This window comes from Neophocaena asiaeorientalis, unplaced genomic scaffold (assembly GCF_003031525.2).
Source record: "Neophocaena asiaeorientalis asiaeorientalis breed wild unplaced genomic scaffold, Neophocaena_asiaeorientalis_V1.1 scaffold72, whole genome shotgun sequence".
NCBI classification, from domain to species: domain Eukaryota; kingdom Metazoa; phylum Chordata; class Mammalia; order Artiodactyla; family Phocoenidae; genus Neophocaena; species Neophocaena asiaeorientalis.
The window spans coordinates 5,420,608-5,438,859 of NW_020185336.1; the positions used below are offsets into that span (position 1 = coordinate 5,420,608).

The 18,252-nt window shown below is 38.7% G+C and overlaps 1 protein-coding gene across 9 annotated transcripts in view; it reads right to left on the bottom strand.

Annotated features, from left to right (window-relative positions):
* The window catches only part of TANK (TRAF family member associated NFKB activator), an 86,908-nt gene that overhangs the window by 56,385 nt on the left and 12,271 nt on the right, over positions 1 to 18,252 (bottom strand). For 3 of the 9 annotated variants that reach the window (XR_003001954.1, XM_024735832.1, XM_024735838.1), the window contains exon 1: positions 16,476 to 16,609. The exons of 3 other annotated variants lie outside the window; for them this stretch is intronic. The gene's annotated coding sequence lies outside the window, so the exon portion shown is untranslated. Of the gene's footprint in view, positions 1 to 2,350; positions 2,559 to 16,171; positions 16,437 to 16,475; positions 16,610 to 18,252 lie in introns of those variants that run through there. 3 more of the 9 variants (XM_024735846.1, XM_024735847.1, XM_024735836.1) reach the window with 2 other exon arrangements.

Sequence of the window (18,252 nt, forward strand, 5' to 3'; positions counted from 1 at the left end):
AAGTTTTTAATCTCTTAGATATATGCTTGGGAGCAGAATTCCTGAGTCAGATGACAATTATGTTTAACTTTCTGAGGAACTGCCACAAAAGTTCCAGACGTTTCCACAGAAGCTGTACCATTTTATATTTCCACTAGCAACGTACAAGAGTTCCAATTTCTCCACATCTTCACCAATAATTGTTGTCCATTTTAAAATTATATGCTAGGATCCTAGTGGGTATGAAGTGATACCTCATCACAGTTTTGATGTTGAGCATCTTTACAGTGCTTATTGGTCATTTGTATATCTTCTTTGGAGAAATGTCCAGTCAAGTCCTTTGCCCACTTTTCATATATACATACATATATATATAATTTGTAATATTTTCTCTCATTCTATAGATTATCTTTTCATTTCTTTGATAGTGCCCTTTGACAAAGTTTTTAGTTTGATGAAGTCCAATTTATCTATTTTTTTTGTTCTTGTGCTTTTCATATCATATCTAAGAAACCATTGCCTAACCCAAGATTACATGGATTTTCACCTGCATTTCCTTTTAGAAATTTTATAATTTTAGCTTTTAGATTTAGACCTTTGATCCATATTGAGTTAATTTGTATAATATGGTATGAGGTAGGGCTCCAGATTCATTCCTCTGCATGTGGCTAGCCAGTTGTCCTGGTATCATTTGTTGAAAAGGCTTTTCTTTTCCCACTGAATGCCCTTGGCAGCCTTTTTGAAAATCAGTTTACCATAAATCACAATGCCCTTTTAAATACCTAGGTAATATTTCAATCCCATCAGCCAGTCTTTCATTTTAAGATACTAAATACACTCCTAAGTTATTTTCTAGGCTTGATAAAAACAATTTCAAGGATTTTATCATGGGGATTACAGTGTCTTTACCTTGTGAAGCAATGAAAGAATGATATATTTTTTAGGCATTCCACCTGAAATTTGTTTTTACTGCTACTTCTGATAGATGGAAAAGATGAAACACTGTTAGGATAATTAACATTGCCAGGATCTCTGACATACCATAGACACTATGGAAACATGAGTAATTAGCATGAACACAAAGCATCACTTGGAGTATTTATTTAGATATTATCATTCAAAAAATTGATTTAGGGTGGCTTAAAAAAACACAAGATTAAAAATAAGTATATAAGCAGGAAAAGAAAAATAAGGGTAGGTAGCTAAAGGGACTATAGTATACTATAATATGCTCATGCAGAAATTAGATGATTTAAGTAGCTAAGTGGCTAGGTTGTCTATCACTGTCTTAATAAGCTGCAGATGTCATAACAAATTGTCAATGTAAACCACACCTATATTTATCTGGGACAAACAAGAAGCTTGAATTGGGAACCCATCTAGTTTCTTGTTTTGTTCTATCACTGGCTGACCCTGTGAGCTTAGTTCAGGGCCACTAAATCTTTTGGGACTCAAGTTTCTACCTCTTCAAAACAAAAAAGATGTCTAGGTTCAATTTCTAAGAAACTTCTTTGTTCTACGGTTCTTGAGTCTGTGAATCTAAAAATGCATGTCTGTTCCATCAAGAAGGTGCATTCTTGCTTTTAAAAATGTAAATACAGTACTAAAAACAGCTGCATCATATGCAAGTAAACCATGTGCAGCCTTCATTTCAGTTCCTTGAATTAGATCACACAAATGTCACTAGGAAGAGTTACTGAGTAAATTCCACATGGATGCATCCTATTTCCTGAAATAAGAATGTATGCTGGGGAGATATGATTCAGGTCAATACAACTAAATAAATGATACATTTAATTCCTATCTCACAACAAAGAAGAAAATTGGGTGTTAGATCAGTGACACTGACCAGAGAAAAAGGAAACAGTCTCTGGGACCCAGTTAATTAAATTGGACAGATTTCAAATATTAACACTCTGAACTTTAAAGCCACTTGTTCCTCTATTTTTTAAAGCATTTGTTAAGTGTAAAATTAATTTCACAATTTAAGAGGCAGTCACAATTCAATTACATTTTGGTATGCCTTCTGCAAAACTTGCCAGGCTCCAGGGAAATGGTTTTATTTACAATAAACATGCTCAAACTCAAATCAAATGGCCACTCTCATCCCCTAAACCCAGGAGGTCCAAGCTAGAGCCAGCTCTGCCTTGGAAACATTCTTCTAGTTATGGCTTCACTCTTTTAAATGTATTTTAAGGAAAGCCTTCCGTGGTAATTTCTTTATTTCTGGGTTTGGTTTACTAGTTTCCTCATACCACACAAGGAAAAACTTAACTCACTGATGCCCAAGACAGTTTAGCTGGGTGGGCAGAATACAAAGCATCCCACCCCCAGGGTAATCCTGGCTTCAGGATAGTCCTGTCACACCTACCTCTATTCCTCTGACAGAAGTCCCTTTTTTCCTTTGGGTTGTTCCTGTAAGATGGAAAATGGAGGGTGGCAAGTTCCTGTTCTGCCTCCCAGGTCCAGCATGTGCTTGCACAGGAAGAAGTACTAAGAAAATCCCTGGGCATCAGGCTGCTTCCTCTTTCATTGATCCTTGGTTCATAATGAAACTGTTCTAGGATAGGAGAATCAGCCTGCATGAGGGCAATAATTTTATTTTCCCTTGGTAAAACTTCCCAGCTCCAACAAAGCTGTGTCAACTACTAGGGCCAAACTTTGATTTCAATAAAATATATACCATTATGATTCAATTAAATTAGAAAAACTGAAGTAGTTGTTTGCTTAATACATGTAAGGCACTATGTGGGATGCAGCAAGCGGCTTTAGGGACAGTGCCACCTTAATGTTGTGTTCCTTTTACTAAGTTTTTCACCAGCTCTTCATTTCCTGTTACTCGTATTCCAATCTGACTGATAAGGCTCAGAGGAGTTAAATGACCTGCATACAGCTACAAAGCTATAAGCAAGTGACTGGGACTAAATCTTTGAAACTCTTAGTTCAAGGATTGTTTATTAAAGCCAGCTGCAAAGTATTCTCCTAAAATGCCATGATGGATACTTCATTCCATAAAACATTTACTGAGTGCCAACAAAAAACAAAGCCTGGGCTGGGCGCCACTGATGTAGTGAAAACAAAACAGACATGAAACCTACCCTGACGAAGGCACCATTAGCTGTAACTTAAAGAATATATATGAGTACCTGGAGATATTTAAAGGCTAGAGTTTGGAAAGGAAAGTGCTCACATCAATTTACAAGGTTTAGGAAAGGCTTTGAGAGGTAGATGGCATTTGACTTGGGTTTTGAATTATGGGTAGGAATGACCTCACCCATTCCTTTTATTTGACTGTCAAATAGCAGTCATCCTTTCTAAAACAGGTTCCTGACAGTTATAAAGATTTTTTTTTTGGGCTAGATAATATCCATTCTTCACTAAAACAGCCCAGGATTACACACATTTCTTATGCATTGTTCAGTTTGAATTTCCAGATCAGGACAACTCTGCAAACCTGAGACAATTCTTAAGTATAACAATTATGGTTACTTATAGAAGTGATTAATTAGGCTAGTCCTTGTCCATGATGCTTGAAAAGAAGCAAGGGTAGTAATGGAATACAGGACAAGTCCTATACCTGCTCTGGACCTCGATTTTCCTTGCTTTTAAAATGAAGGGGTTACAAGACAATCTCCTTCAACTTTATGACTAGACAGCATTTCTAAACAAATACAGAGTATAGAAGCTTTTGCTTGGCAAATATAGTGATTTGTTTTTCCTCATAAATGATATCATAGATTTAAAAGTTACAAGCCAGTTGATATGGTAATTCATTTAAAGATAATGAGAAGTATGGAATAAAGTTATATGGGATGTCCTAGAAGAGATATGATACTATGAAAATATGTGATATGAAAATACATGATGTAACACTGTGAAAATTAATGACTTTCTTTATTTCGTAACAATTATATAGTCCCTCCTAACACTTTACTAGGTAGAATGAAAAAAAAGTACAGGCTTTGAATTCAGATCTCAGATCTGCAGTTTTCTAGCCATTTACTTAGCTTCTCTGAGTATTAGTTTTCTTATACATAGTTTGTAGGTTTATTGTGAAGATTGAGATCATATATGAAACAATATCTGTTAACTGTTCCTCAATATCCATTCTCTCCTCTTCTAGTATTCCTGATTCTTAGCTGATGTGGTCATGTGACTGTGTTCTGGTCATCGGCAAGTAAGTGTAACTTCCAAGACAAGCTCTCTTCTTTTTCCCTTTCCCAGTTGGATGGAATATTGTGGTTAGTCACCCGAAACACTGTGGTGAGGGCAACACTTCCAGGATGGCGGAACAAGGAGATGTGGAACAACAAGAATGAAGATGCCCAGGTCCTTGACACTGTGGAACTGCCAGATCTGCTCTGGACATCTTATACTTTGAATTGTAATACGTGAGAGAAATAAAATATCTGTCTTATTTGTTTAAGCCAGTGTCTTTGGGGGCCTCTTAAGAGAGGAGCTGAGCTGTATCCTAATTGGTACAATATTCAAGACTGGTTCAGTGCTGAACACACAGTAGGTTCTCCTTTTTCCATGGGAAAGAGACAAACTCATAGACTTTGCCTTATAAGCTCTAATTAGAGCTTATAATTTAGTAAGGCAGAAACACATAGAAATGATTAACCATATTAATAGATCAATTATAAATGTGTAAAAATGTATAAGCGTATCTTGATAGGTATCTGGGAAACATAGGTAGAAGCATTTGTAGGAACTGACCCAAAGGCTCACTCAAGACTTGTACATTTCATTGTATTTAAGTTTTATCTCAAAGGAAGAAGAAAAGAAAGAACTGTTAAATAAAGAGTATAAGGAGGAAAAAGACTCAATAGAAGGAACAATTAACATGAGAGGAACTGTGGAAGGCTTCACAGAGGATCTGACGCTTATACTGGGACCTGAAATATGAGAAGGATTTCAACAAGTAGGGAATGAGAGAGGAAAGAACATTCACTCTGAAGGAGCAGAGGCTCTGAGAAATCACTAGTATAGTGCACTTAGGGACTGGTGGTGAGTATTGTATTTATGAAAGTAAGGTGTATGTACAGACAGGATGGAGAGGCCAGGGTGCTAAGACAGGTGCATAGTCAGGGCCATCATGTGTGATTGTGCTGCACTGAAAGAACCCTATAGGTACCGTTCATGTAGACCATAATTGGAAAGAGTTACACCCTAGAGTTACAGAGTGCACTAACTACATAAACTATACTACACAGCAGATTAGATACGGCCAGATTGCAGTAGACCTTGAACGTCACTCTAAGAAATTTACACTTTAACTTGCTAACATTAAGGAATAATGGAGGATTGTCAAGCAGGAGATGGATATGTTTTAGAAAGATTAACTGGATACCAGCAGGGAATATAAACAAATGAGGGAGACAAAGTGAGGATATCCATAAGAAACTACTGTTGTATTCTGGGTGAAAGATGAGGGCTTAAACTAGAGTAGGGAAAATGAATGATGAATGAATTCAAGAGACGTTTTAAAGGTAGAATCAATAGGATTTGTTGGCCAACTGGATCTGTACAACAGACAAGAAGGAAGCATTCAGGGCCCAGCAATTCTGAATCAGTTGGCCTGGGAAGGAGTCCTATAATCTATATTTTAATAAGTAATTAGGTTATTTTGTTAAAGATAGTTCACCAGCCATATTCTTCAAAAATTAGGCAAACAGTGATGCTAGTCAGCCACAGAGAAACAGGAAGAAATACTGAGGGGGAGACGAGAGGATATTGAATTCAATTTTGAACAAAAGTGCTAACAGAGACACAATTAACAACAGTCAGGAAAAATGTACCAATTGAGTGATAATGAAATCTAAAGGAAGAAATGATGGCTAAGTATGCCTTCCCTCCTGCTTATATTCTTAAAGTTTTTAATATCCTCTGATACTGGTTGACAGTCAACCAGGCCAAAATCTTTTTACCAAAAAAGAAACAAACAAACAAAACCCTTACATTTTTTAAAAGAAAACAGTGGAGGGAGAAAGAAGCAATACTTGTTATTGTACCACTTTGTGCCACAAGATGCACACTTTTTTTTTTTTTTTTTTTTTTTTCAAGATGCACACTTTTTTTCTCCCAAATATAAACCAAAAAAGAGGATAGGCCCACTGGACAACGTCAGAAGGAAAACTAGGATATGCATAAAATAGTAAGGCATTTTAGTATAAGTCTGTTACCTTATATGAAGAGATTATTAGCCAAACAGGTATCTAATGCTTTGTTCTGTTAACATTTATACAGTGTTAAATAACAAGAAAAATAACTTTCTGGTAGAGTGAATGTGTTATTTTTCTTAAGTCTCTCTCTTCTACTCTACCAAATTTATGATAATGAAATAGTATTATTAATGATCTTTCACAAGAGTAGAACATTTGTACCTATCTTCTGGTTTTAATTTAAAAAGTGTGAAAAAATATTTTCAGTAATCTTAAAAAGGTCCTCCCAACCAGAAGAGATGACACAGGTTGCACCAGATTCATAAAGGACAAAGTTGTTTTTGAAAAAGAAGTAGTTAAAATCTCATGAGTTAACAGATTAGGGGCCCCTCCAGCATCTCTGAGTCATTTACTAAATCATAACCACTACGAAAGGAGACAGCTCTTCTATGAAAAGAGAATGAAACTTCGGGAGACAGAGGACCTTTTCACAAAAAGGTCTATTTTCTCTTAAATCGCAGTTGAAATCGCTGAACAGTCATTTAGCTTACCAATGATAAATGGGAACAGGCAAAAGCCTACATAATTATAAGCTGTACTCTGTGCTCTTAATTACCAGCACAGAACTCTACGGCTCTTCATACCGCTGCTTTTAATTTCCCTGAGGACACCTAGAGGCTGCTGGGCAAATGTTTGCAAGTCACAACTTGTCTTATTAGAAGTAACTGAGAGAACTCCAGTGAGAAAATAAGGTTTCAGAGATATCCAGATCTCCATTCCTAGTCATTCCCAAGATGTTTAGGTTGTGACTTTAAATGTATAATATGATAAAAGTTTAAAACCAGATACAGTATTTTTATATCATGCAACACACTTTCTTACTCCTACTGTTGAATACTCCTGAAGACAGGACCAAAACTCCCTGGGTAGCCTGACGAACCAACTTCTCAAACCTGCCTCTGTGCCAAAATTACCCAAATCTCTACTCTTTTCAAGGCCACTCCAGTTTTCCTCAAACGTGAATATTCAGATCTAGTTAAGTCCCAGATCCCAAATGTGGATATTCAGATCTAGTTAAGTCTAGCTTGTTATGCTACCCTACTGTGGAGGAGCAAGAGTTTATTAAAAAGTTTGATTCTGTTTCATTTCCTTTTGCATCTGGAAAAAATTAAAAAGATGCTATAAAATAAGATTCCAAATCTTATTTTTAACTGAGACCACATCTTGTGTAAAATGTGTTAATTTCTCTCTTAATACAAGTTAGAGAATCAAAATTAAAAAGCCTAGTCAACCAAAGATAGAATCAGAGTTGAAGTGCAGAAAACATGTCCAGTCTAGATATGCTTGTTGATGGGTGAGAGTGAATAAGCTGTCACCTTTCTGTGGACCTTGGTTCCCTCATCTGTCCCAGTTTAGAATGTCTGGGGTACAGCATGCTGTAGGACATGGGTTCCCAACCTGTCAGTACATTAGAATAATCCAGGGCAGTTTCAAAAAACAGATCAGCCACGCCTGTCCAAGACTTCTTGGATCATAATTTTTTTTGGTGGAGAGGGGGCGGTGAGGGGAGGAAGAGGGAGAAGCAAGTGTGAGAGGTTTAGAATCATTGCCATAGGGGATCAAGTCATAACTGGGAAAGCACTGTACTCTGTAAAACACTACACAAATATGCACCAAGGCGGGGAAATAGGCTTTCATAAAGTGTCCTTTTGTTCCACAGTGATCTGCTTTATGAACTGTTCCAAAAGAAGTGTATAGAATTGAGAAACAAAAATAGCAGTTGCTAAGGTAGATGTTCTTAAAAAAAAAAAAAAAAGGTATTTTGATACTTTGGCAGATGGTCCAGAGCAACAGCACTCTTGTTGATCTTGGTTCCATGAAATTTCCACAATTCATCAGTCTATGTGACAACTGTTTTCTCTATTAATGGAAGAGACACCATTAATGGCATTTGCACTGAAGTTCATGCTGAAAGAGAAATCTGAGTGTGACCAGAGTTCTCCCACCAAGCAGTCCTTATAACTTGATTCTACCCCTACCAATACTCTAAATCATCTCAATTCTAATTAAATTCTCTATCTACAGATAGTTTAGAAAGGGCATAGATCCCAGTGCCATGCCTTCAATCTGAAGAGGCACACAGCTATGAACCAGAAGGACAATCTTAGTCTTATAATTGAATGGGAAGCTTCCCAACAGTGGTGGTGGTTCCCTATTTCCTCCTGGGAAACCTTAGGGACAGGGGTAGAGACTGACACCTGCTGAGGTAAAAATTGCTTGCTACTTTACATAAACTACCTTATTTTAATGTTCCCTTTCCAGATAAGGAAACTGAGCTTCAAAAGGTTAAATACGTTGCCTGAGTTCAATGAATTAGAAAATGGAAGACCCAGATAAATCCAGGTCTCTTTGATGTGAAAGTCCAACATCCTAGCTCTTTTCACCCTAATTTAGTTTTTATTTTATTTTTAATCAAAGCATAACACATCTACATTTTAATGAGTAAAATAAGTTTATAAGGTTTAAGAAAAACAGTAGTACCTTACTCTCCTCCCTTCCCATTTCCTGCTTCACCTTGGCAACAATTTTTAGCTCTTTTGGTTGATTCCTCTTTTTTTTTTTAATAAATTTATTTTTATTTTATTTTTAATTTTTGGCTGTGTCAGCTCTTCGTTGCTGCACGCGGGCTTTCTCTAGTTGCAGCGAGCAGGGGCTACTCTTCGTTGTGGTGAACGGGCTTCTCATTGCAGTGGCTTCTCTTGTTGTGGAGCACGGGCTCTAGGAGTGTGGGCCTCAGTAGTTGTGGCACGTGGGCTCAGTAGTTGTGGCACGCAGGCTCTAGAGTGCAGGCTCAGTAGTTGTGGTGCACGGGCTTAGTTGCTCCACGGCATGTGGGATCTTCCCTGACCAGGGCTCGAACCATGTCCCCTGCATTGGGAGGTGGATTCTTAACCACTGTGCCACCAGTGAAGTCCCTTTTGGTTGATTCTTTTTGGTATTATCTCTGTATCTCTAAATAACATGCTAATATTGCCACTACTGATTTTTCAGTTTTACTTGTCTTCCCACTATGCAAAATAAGGATTCAGCTCTCTTGAAAATCTCCCCTCCCTTTATATCCTCTCCATTCTCCTCATATAGTTATATCCTATTTTTTGGTTAGATTTGCATTCCACTTTAACTTTCTTATGACTACGTAATGCTATTCACTGCTGAGCCATATAATATACTATGGCTCCTTTTCCTTTCCTGAAAAACATTTTTCCTGAAAAAACTTCTTGTTTGTTTCATTTCTTATTATCATTACTACAACTCCTCAATCCACTGAGACACTTCAATTATTCTATCAATTTCATCTTCCTAGAAGAATCTCTCCTTGAGCTTTCTGACTTGCTCAAGTCTAGATTTGTTGATTTCTATACCTAGAGGAAAGCCTTCATCTTGAGACCTTCTTTCAACTTGAATTTGATGATTCCCTTTATTCACCTCTCTCTCTAGCTGAATCCCTCATTTTCAGTATCCCAAATCTTCATCCTTCTTGTTTTACTCCCCAATTTGGTAGAGTAAACCCTCTAGTAGCTTCCTGATAAAGTGCCTGCAAAGTAAATTTTTTGAGACCCTGCATAACGGAAAATATCTTTACCCTCAGATTTAAATGAGTTTGCCAGGTTAAGAGTTCTAGGTTGGAAGTAATTTTTCCTCAGAATTTTGTAAGTTTTACTATGCTCCCTTTTGTTTTTGTTGAAGTCCAGAGCCATTTTGATTTCTGATCTTGTACTTAACCCATGTGGAAATTCACCCTTCAGTTCTTGCAAATTTTCTTGAATAACTTTTTGAGCAATTTCATTCCTTCTGTGTCCCTTTCTGTGACTCCTACTATCTGGATGTTAAATTTTCTGAAGTGGTACTCTAACTCCTCCCACCCTCCTTCTTCTTGTTTGTTTATTTATTTATTTTTAGCTGCACTGGGTCTTCGTTGCTGCGCGCGGGCTTTCTCTAGCTGTGGCGAACGGGGGCTACTCTTTGTTGAGGTGCACGGGCTTCTCATTGTGGTGGCTTCTCTTGTTGTGGAGCATGGGCTCTAGGTGCCCGGGCTTCAGTAGTTGTGGCATGTGGGCTCAGTAGTTGTGGCTAGTGAGCTCTAGAGCACAGGCTCAGTAGTTGTGGAGCATGGGCTTAGTTGCTCTGTGGCATGTGGGATTTTCCCGGACCAGGGCTCGAACCCATGTCCCCTGCATTGGCAGGCGGATTCTTAAGCACTGTGCCACCAGGGAAGTCCCCCTCCTTCTTTTTAAACAAACATTTCTTCCCTTATTTTATAGATAAAAATATCTTAAGCCTGTTGTCTTTGACAACCAGCATTATGATACCAAATGATATCTAACCAATCCTGAATAAAAAGTAATAATCAAAGAAAGTAGTGGTGCTTTTGGAGCTCCACTGAGGCTGTAGGTGTATGAGCCAAACAATGGTCTACCACCAATTGCTCAGTTCAGCCAGAGCAGCTCAACTGTGATTAGTTATATACATTGGGATTTCAAGTTTGAAAAGAATCACAGGCCTAAAGGTAGATTTCCACCACCTCCACCCCTAAAATGATTTATAAATCTTTAACAAGTCTACTTTTGGTGGACAAGTAGAGACAAGTTTGGGTGATTTAGTAAGTAGAAAAAGGTCCTCTGCTGGGTTTCCCCCACTGCTGAGACTATTCTGCTTCTGGGTAAGTATTCTACCAGGGTTCACACTTGTGGTAAGACGCCAGTTTAAATCTACAGAAGCTTCAGGATGGGGGAAGGACCACATAGAGTAACTATGACGTCTTCCACTCTGCCCTAGAAAAGAAAGTCACCTGCTTTTCCCAACCCCTCAGGGTATGAATAATAATAAGAGTTCATATTCTATCTCAGAAAAGTTGCCATCTTAGCAAACGAAGAGGTGAATAAGTGAGATACATCCTATCTTAGCTCTATGTTTGCCTCCTCACTCACACAAAGCAACAGAAGCAAAAAGCAGAAAATAAGTCAACAATGTAGTATATACACATAAATAAAATAACATCCTCTGTCTTAGATGGTTAAGGTAAACCTTTAAAGACACTAAAAAGTATGTATGTTTTCCTTGCCTGAAGAGAGGAAATGGAAGAGAACTGTCACTCCTGACATTTACTTACGATCATTTCCCACTTTTAAGAAAGTTCTATAACACAAGCAGCCAATTCCCCAAAATGACAGCTTGCATTTCTGTTCTCACTTTCCAGGTTGTAAACTTCGGTTATGGATATACCCATAGCACACTGCACGACACTGTTACTATGTTCCAATCAGGCAGCTAAAATAATAGAAACTTAAATATCATAGATCCAGTAGTGTCAGAATTTGGATTTTGTATTTTTTTCATAAGCTGGATTGCTAAATGCATCAGGATAAACAAGGTAAGACAATCCCACTGATCAAACCAAAAGCTCCCCAGACCAGGTTCTCCACTTTGCTGGATGTTAAAACTTGGTGAAACTTTTTGTGCTATCTTCTAAGAGTTAAAAGAAGACTTTATAGCCAAAGACCACACCCATGAGTCTCAGCTTTGCCTCATTTCCTTTTTTATCTCCAGTAGGACCTCTCTCAAACTGTTTATCAAATTCTATGGGTTGAAGTGCAAAACTAAATAGTATTAACACCAAAAAGGAAATTAGGCATGTGATGTTCTACCCATCTGAGGTAAACATAAACACTACATTGCTCAGTTGTGGTTGGTTGAATCCCTGGATGTGGAACTGCCAGTATGGTGGAACCACAGATACGGAGGAACCTTAGATACAGAAGGCTGACTGTAAAATATATGCAGATTTTCAACTGAGCAGAGGGTTGGCATGCCTAACCCCTGTGTTGTTCAAGGATCAACTGTAGTTAGAATAGTGAAGTTTTACATCAACAGGTTATCTATTTTTTACCATTTCCTTACAGATAATAGGTATGCTTTTAAAAAACATGCAAGTCTTTATTTATTTAGGGCATGCCCCCCAAATTATGCCAATAATTATCTGTTCTAGATTAATAGATGATAATTTAAGATACTCAAATATCCAAGCATTGACATAATGCCTGTATTCTTCTGTAAATAACACTTAAAAGTGTCTTGAAGTCTCCTCCACAGTTCACAGATGTACACTGCTAAACTCCATTATCTAAGGTAATAGTCTTGAAAGTAATCAAAAAATATTTAAAATAATCATTTATAAAAGTTAATAACTCTACCAAAGATTACATAATACAATACTATCCACATATTAACAGTAAACCGTTAGCTGAGTAAAACGGTGGGCTTTGGTTGGATGGTTTGTATTCCTTAGAAGCCAGCCCTGTTCTTATGTGTGTGCACAGGCCATGTACATACCTAGATTGTGCTACTGATTTTCACTTCATATTAAATAAGTAAAAGCATGCTGAGCTTGCATATGTTCTCAACCACTCCTTTTGAAACTCCCCTATGGGATTTGGCTAGAGGAGAATGTCAGCTTGGTTACTACCTCTAAAGCAAGAAATTTCCTGGCAAAATTGGGAAGCTGATGACAACAAAGTGAAACTGATGCTTTCTCAGTTGAGTATCCCTCCTGGTTTCTTTCAGGGCATAGAAGAGCTTGCCCATGTAGAAGCAACACTCTTTCCTTCATAAACTGGAGTAGAGAAGAGAAAAAACAGTAAAACACTTTATTATCAGCCTCAGTCTACCTACAGCATTTTCCCAGAACGGGGGGGAAAAAAAAGGTGGGGGACAAAAATAACCAGGATCAGTACAGCAGTTCTTCTTTCTTGACATTATTGGTGTTTCACACCCTTTCTTTTATAAGGATTTACTCTAAGGAGTTTTTGTTTGTTCGCCTTTTAAAGTTCTGGACCTTTTTGCTGAATATTATTGCTGTTTTTAAGAACAATGTACAATTGACCCTTGAACAGCATGGGTTTTAACTGCATGGATACACTTACAGGTGAATTTTTTTCCCACTAAATATATACTACAGTACTATACTATCTGAAGTTGGTTGAATCTGAGGATGCAGAACCTCAGACACGGAGGGCTAACTATAAATTACATGCAGATTTTCAACTGCTGGTAGGCTTGGCACCCCTAACCCCCAAGTGTTATTCAAGGGTCCACTGTACTTTCAGATGGGTTCATGAGTGAATTCTTTCAGACCTTCAAATAGAGAGCTCTTAAGCTGTATTTACACTACCTCAGAGCAGAGAAAGAAGGAACTCTTCTCAATTCTTTTTAGAAAATCAGCATAGCCTTGCTATCAAACTCTGCCAAAGATAACAGTAAAAAGATAACTACAGATGAAACTCAATTACTGATTTTAAATAAAAATGTGACCGAAAAGAAACCTATATGCTTAACTATTACACAATGACCAAGTGTAAGGTTGGTTCAAAAACTAGAAATCAAGGGTAAAAATGAACTTATTTACAAAACAGAAGTAGAGCCACAGATGCAGAAAACAAACATGGTTACCAAGGGGGAAAGGGGGGGAGGGATAAATTGGGAGATTGGGATTCACATATACACACTACTATATATAAAACAGATAACTAATAAGAACTTGCTGTATATAGCACAGGGAACTCTACTCAATACTCCGTAATGGGCCATATGGGAAAAGAATCTAAAAAAAAAAAAGTGGATCTATGTATATGTATAACTGATTCACTTTGCTGTATACCTGAAGCTAACATAACATTGTAAATCAACTATACTCCAATAAAAATTAAAAAACAAACAAGCAAAACAACAACAACAAAACCCCCAAAAATCTACTAAAACAATTTTCCATTCTAATAGATCAAGGAAGAAAAGCACATGATAGGCCATGATAGATGCCAAAATGCCGTATGACAAAACTCAACTTCTACTCCTGATAAAAATGTTTAGTTAAGTAGTGATGAAAAGACATCATCTTGACAACAAGAAATATACAGACCAAATGAACATTCAACATCTGTTAGTTAAAACTGTTCTCCAAGTGCTAGCCAATGCAAACAGACCAAAAGAAAAAACAAAAAAACCCAACTTTAGGCACAATCCAAAATCCATTCCCTGCAAAAATCCCAGTAGCTAGAAATATTAAAGACACTTCCTTGATAAATAAAATTATTTGAAATTTACTCTAAAATTCATATTTAATGATGATACAGTAAAAACATCCCCAAACTAAGAAATATGATAAGGATGGCCTGAATCAATGTTATTATATACCACTGTTCTGGAGAAGCTAGAAATTTATTAAACCAAAGAAAGAAAGAAGTATAAAGAAGGAGATAAGATTATATTTAGATGACTGTTTCCCTAGAAAATTCAAGAGAAAAAACTTATTACAACTAATAAGTTTAGAAAGTTGGCCAGATATATAAATTATCTACATACCAGTCACAAAATATTACTGGATGGCCAAGACCCCCCCAAAAGTTATGTTTTAATGAAACATAAACAGTTTACTGTAAATTTTACCTGAGAAGAGAATGCAATCACCAAGGATATTTTGAAAAAGGCAAATGAAGAGGGACTTGCTTTATGAATTACTAAAAAGTGCCTAATCAAAGAGATTGGTATTTGTATAGGAAGAGGCAAATAGAACACAGCAACAGAAGAATCCAAAAAAAAAAGACTCATGTACAGGTGGAAATTTACTATATTAAGGTAGTATTTCTAGTCAGTTGGGAAAGAATTGATTTCAGCAAATGATTTCAGGGAAAATGGCTAACCTTATCTTATACAATGTACAAAAATAATTTTCATATGTTTTAATGAGTAAAGCATACAAAACTATAAAAAGAATTAACAGACAATACAGGAAAATATTTTAATAATTTTTGAGTATGGACAGCATTCTTAAGCGATACAAAACCTGGGCATTTAAACCAAAGACTGATAGTTCTTGAAAATATTTGCCATATAATTCACAGAGGATTAATATATCTGTATCCTAATGAAATACAGATAATTTTGTAGAACAAGAGCAAAATATATACACAGGCAATATCAAGAAATGGTTAACTACATATGGTACATCCAGGCAAAGGAATACCATACTGACATTAAGATAAAGTAGAGCTACATGTGGTAAGATTTCCACTATATATTTTTCATCTGAAAAACCAGATAATAGAACTGTATGCATACATAATCTCATTTTCATAAGAAAGCGAAACAACACGTTTACATACACGAGAGATGTGGAAGACGTTGGAGTACCTGTGGTTGGGGAGAGGGCTGTGAAGGAGTTACATTTTCTGCTTTATGCATGACTATCACTTTAGGGTTCTCCTCCCCTCCCTAATGAGAGGGGCAAAATAATTTTTCAGCAGAATACAGAGCTTGCTTCTCTGCTACCTCTCGTTTGAAATGTGTATTCCAACCGCGGTAGGGAAGCAGATCACGTTATTTTCCTTCACTTTCATGTCATTTCACTTCCTTTACTACCGTTTCTCTCTTAAGATATAACTTGTCAAGTGAATCTGTGAGATAAATGACACTTGACATAGCAAAGGCTGCTCTACTTCTGCCTGTTACAGCATAATAAGAGACACAAAGACTCTTTGGTTTGAGTGTCTTCCCCCTTCTTTCTTCACTTCGTGACAAGCACAGCTTGTGACACCCGTAACTCGTCGCTAGTCAGTTTACGCCGCGCTGGGGATTCCACCTAACGCCCGGTTCCCACTGGGGGCGGGGTTTGCTTCTGCTCTTTCCGCCTCAGCCATCTATTCTCTCCGTGACCCTCGGGGAAGTTACCCAACTTCTCATTGACAAGGCTATGATAACACCCCACAAGAAAGCTGAGAGCGAAACTGTGCAATAATCTTGGGGAAAAAACAACAGAAAGAACCGACGAAGTTTTCGGAAGAGTAACAACGATAGTACTAGCTTCTGCAAGGCAGCCCGCGTCCTCAAAGGACGCTGGGACCTCCAGGCGGGGTCCACTGCTCACCCTGATATCGCAAGCCCTGCCTCCCCGGTGGCTAGCCAAGAAGTCAAGTCACCGAGAGCAGCCGACGCGGAGTCGGGCAGGATCCCTCGCCTGCTGCCGTCGCAGCGGGGTCCGTCGTTGCTGCGCTGACGTCGCGGGCCCGGAAAGCCCCTCCCTGGTCCGCTCGGGGATGGGGACCCAGGTGGTTTCTCTCGCACTAAGTCCCTCCCCACTCTGAGAACTGGTTGTCTCTGCAGCTCCTCGGCTTCTCTCCCTGCGGCGCCCATACGGCCAGCGTCGCTCACACACACAAGTTCTCTGTCGCCGTGCCCGACGGCTTCGGACACACCAACTAGCTCACGAAGTTTCTTACTCACAGTTCTGGGCTTCCGCGGCGGTCTCTCACACCTCGGGTCGCCGGCGCCCGGCGGAGTGACTCCAACCGGAAGTTGTTTTCCGTTCCAGTTCAGAGGGCAGCGCCTGCGCGCGGAGCATTAACCCTTCACCCTCCACCTCTCCAGGCCTGGCCTCTCCGGCCCCGCCCCTCCCCGCCCCGCCCACTCTCGCCCCTCATCCAAGCCAAGCCCCGCTCATCCAAGCCCCGCCCAGCGCAGCCCCGCCCCTCCTCGCAGGGAAAACCACAGCCACGGAAAGGCATACAATGTCAAGTTTAAAGGTCACCTGAGTGTGTTGGCTAGCTTTTTGCCAAACAACAAATAACAGGGTCTAGCATCACCCAGTGTGTGAGCTGAGAATCACCTGAGAATTACGCAAGAATCACCTGAGAGGCTTGTTAAAGATGTAGATTCACCCCTAGAGATTCCCAGAGTTCAGAGCAACTGGGGTGAAGCCCAGGAACCCGAATTTTCAACATATCCCTATATGAATGTGATTAAGGTGATTAAGCTCCACACTCTGAGAAAAATTACACACACACACACACAAACACACACACACTTGTTTTTTTCCCCCAACTAGTAACACCTTTCATTAAAAGTTGGATGATTGCTACATGCAAGTAGACCGTTAACATTTCCCATGACTTATGATTCCCCATTATTCCATTTCCTAGCCATGCTTGAATATTCTCCAAGACAGAAAGTTTAGACAGATACCTCAAGAAAAGTTTTAGCTCGAATACCTACTACCTCAGGCAAGTTGCTTAACCTAATGAACATTGATACTCTGAAATCTGACAAATGACAATGATAACCTACATCACTGGATGGATGGCTGCAGAATCAATCCATAATGTAAGCAAAAGTCGTGGTAAAGTTCAGAATGCTCTGTAAATGAAAGGTGTTGTCTGGAGTCACTCATGTCATGCTGGCTCCTTCCCACCACCAAGGTCATCCCTAGGACTCCTTTCAGGAAAAGAGCAGTCAAATCTACAGCACATGTGGAAGCTTCCTGAGAGCACTGAAGGCTGGGACTCTCTACATGGACTGGAGCATAACTGTTCTGGGTGAATGCATGTAGCACTTTCAGAAGCTTCCATGGTGATGACCTACTATTTATTTAATTAAACATTTTTAAAACTCACTATTTTTGCATATATCTGACAATGGTTAATGGTGTTTAAAAAAGACTTTATCACCAAGCACAAGCATACTAAGGGTGCTGAAACAGTGATTTCATAGTAAAGATTAAAGTGACCATGAGCACTGTATATTGTTGTCAGGCAGAGCCTGCTCTAGAACATAGCTCTATATCCATAGACTTGATGAAATTTCCAAAGTTGAGAACACTCCTGAACACTCCTGTAACACTCCTGTCCTAGTGGTCTTGGCTAAGCCATACCTGGACAGGTCTTCAGTCCATGCAAGAATCTTTATTCATCCTGAAAGTTGCAAGCCTAGCCCTGGAATCTTGAGCTCCTTTTTTCTAGTCATGCTGTCCCATATATCTTAGAAGCTGCTATCTCCCAGGGGAGTCCAGGATCTTGCTCCTCCTAGGATAGTATCTTTTCTCTGTTAGAGCAGAAGGATGGGGTTCTGACTGCCTCAGTTTCTCCCTACATTTCTGAATCATGGATGTTTATACTTCTTTCCTTAGGCCAGTAAGTCCAAGAATTTAAAAACTTGCCAAATTGCAGTGTATTCTACTTGGTTAACTTGAATATTGGGCTTATTTTTTAAAGTCAAAGCCAAAACA